Consider the following 2,805-nt stretch of genomic DNA (forward strand, 5'->3'; position numbering starts at 1 on the left):
CGCTCTGTCAGGAAGTTCTTCCTAATATTTAGCCGAAAACTCTTTTGATTTAATTGCAACCCATTGGTTCTAGTCTGACCTTCTGGGGCAACAGAAAACAGCTCTGCGCCATCCTCTATATGACAGCCCTTCATGTACTTTAAGACAGTTATCATATCACCTCTCAGTCATCTCCTCTCCAGGCTAAACATACCCAGCTCCTTCAACCTTTCCTCATAGAACTTGGTCTTCAGACCCCCCACATCTTACCCTTCTTAAATTTTGGTGCCCAAAACTGAACACAATACTCTAGGTGAACAGAGTACAGCTAAATCACCTCCAATTTTGGCTTTTTATTCTTAAAACTGTCAAGATTAAACAGATCCATACTGGACATTTATTTATTTATTCAAAACATTTCTATCCTGCCTTTCATCCAGTTAAGGCCCTTAAGGTGGTGAACTATTAAAAAGATATTGAAACTCAGCTTTAAGAAGAGTATATATTGTAAAAAACACAAATCAAAAAAGGAGGAAGGTCAGTAAGGGAATGCCAGACAAAACAAAGACCTTTTCACTGGCTGGCAGAAGACGTAGGCTGCGGTCACACGCATTAGCCATGCTACAGAGACGGAAGATAGGTGGATTTTCCGGGCATGATCACAGTGCCACATCTGGGAAGCGTAGAGCTCCCATGGTGAACCCGAGGCTTCCCACCAAAGATGTGGGGTAAAAAACTAGTACCTTTGAGGTACTTTTCTTTTTTCAAGTCTCCGCGGGATGCGCACAAGCACCCAATGGCGCATGCGCACACTTCGTTTAAAAACAAACAACACAGCCCCCTCCTCTTTTCCGTACCCCCCACTCCTGGCTCAGCCTGCTCAAGAGGAACTCTCTGCATCGGGCGGCAGAGGGGGAGGTGCAGGGGGTTGTGGCGGGAGGGCGGCCCGGCTGAAGCTCCTCCTGGAGGGGACCGGACAGAGGACACAGTTTGCATTCCTCTGCAGCCCTGGAAGGGGTTAAACCCATGGAGCCTTTTGCTAGAGAGGCCGCTTCTTTGCCACGCCACAGGATTGTCCTGTGATCTGCACCTCCCCCCTAACCACGGGACCACGGGACCTCAACGGGACATCTGATCGCGCAACTGCGCATTATTTTGCTCTGGGGCAAACAGCCACGCTCCCCCCCCCGCATTTTCCTGCCCATGTGACTGGGGCCAATGATAGTCAGGGACAGATGATTCTCCCTGATCAAACACTGTACCTTTTCAAGAGCACATGGCAACCATCTGTATTTGTTCACACACACCCTTTCCCTTTTTTAGAAATTTTGTTTTGCTTTGTTTAGTGGGTTATTTTTCCATTCCATCTTTTCCTTTTTCTCCCTGCCTTATGTTCTTGTGTTCTTCCCATTCTGTTTCCTGTTCAGGGCAAGAGGAGAAGGTGGGCTTATGGGAAAGAGGGGCTATTTGATGGTAACTGTTTTATCTGTTTTGTGTTAACACAACTGTTTTAACACAAAAATGACTTTTTTAATATAAAAGAGAGAGCAGGGAACCAAAATAATGAACAAAATATGAATATAAAAATAGTGAACATTTACTTATCTATTTTCTAGATCCTTAGAACTCTGTTCACAATTGCTTGTTGAACACTTCAGTCTTAAAAGCATTTTTGTGAATGAATGTATTGCTGTGATAAAAAAAACTATCCTTTTTTTAAGAAAGAGAAAATCTACATATCTTTACAAACGATTCTAATGTAGGGGTGGAAGATTATCTATATAATGACCTGAAGTGGACACAGAGGCAAAGATGGCTTTGGGAAGTAGCCTCACACCCTGGGGTTGCCAACCTCCAGGCAGTGACTGAAGAGCTCCTGCTATTACATCTGATCTCTGGGATAGAGACCGGCCCTCTTGGAGAAAATGGCTGCTTTGGAAGGTGGACTTTATGGCATTATACCCTGCTGAGGTCCCTCCCCTTCCCAAACCCTGCTTCCTTACATTAGAGATCTGCTGCAGGAAGGGGGAACCAGCAAAAACACCCACACTTCTATTTGTGGGATTTAAAGTAGAATCCAAGCCATCATTCTGTTCTCTCCATAAAGGATTTTTCAGAGTATTATTTCAATCACATGGGTAATAATACCAGCCCAGACCATTTCCCATTATCATTCGTTATAAATCTGTCATTTTTACCTATTTTTTTACTTTGAAAATATTTAAAACTAGGTCTCTGCTGGAATGTTACAAGAGTAATCAGAATGCAAGCATACGATTTTAGTTCCTTACTAGCCTGAATGTTAATTACTCTCAAGGTACATTACTTCCTTTTCAATGTGGTCATAATTTTTAATGGGAGTAATTCAGCGTCATCCTCCTCACCCTCAATTAACTTTGCTTGCTCTGCTTTTAAAGGAAACTTTGCCGTGCATCTGATTAAGCACAACAAATTGGGAAACAACTTTTGTGGTGGTTTGAGGATGAGGTACAGTTTTGACCTCAGAACAAAGTTTGACCCTAGTGGCCCCTTTAAGACCAACAAAGTTTTAGTCATGACAAGTGGGGGACCCGCGATACTCGCGGGAGAGGGGGAGCTCCACACCTATGAGGAAGAGGAGGAAGCAGGAGGAGGAGGTGAGTTCCCTCCTTATCCCGCTGGTTCCCCCGTCTCCTCCCCCCCTCTGCCCCCTGGCTCGACCCCCCCACCCCGGAGTGGCGCCCCCTCCGGAGTCCAGGTCTACCCACCCCTTTCCCACCACATGGGTAGACCTGGACTCCGGAGTCCAGGTCTACCCACCGCTTTCCCACCACATGGGTAGACCTG

This window comes from Gekko japonicus, unplaced genomic scaffold, assembly GCF_001447785.1.
Source record: "Gekko japonicus isolate JY-2015 unplaced genomic scaffold, Gekko_japonicus_V1.1 scaffold2732, whole genome shotgun sequence".
Taxonomy (NCBI): domain Eukaryota; kingdom Metazoa; phylum Chordata; class Lepidosauria; order Squamata; family Gekkonidae; genus Gekko; species Gekko japonicus.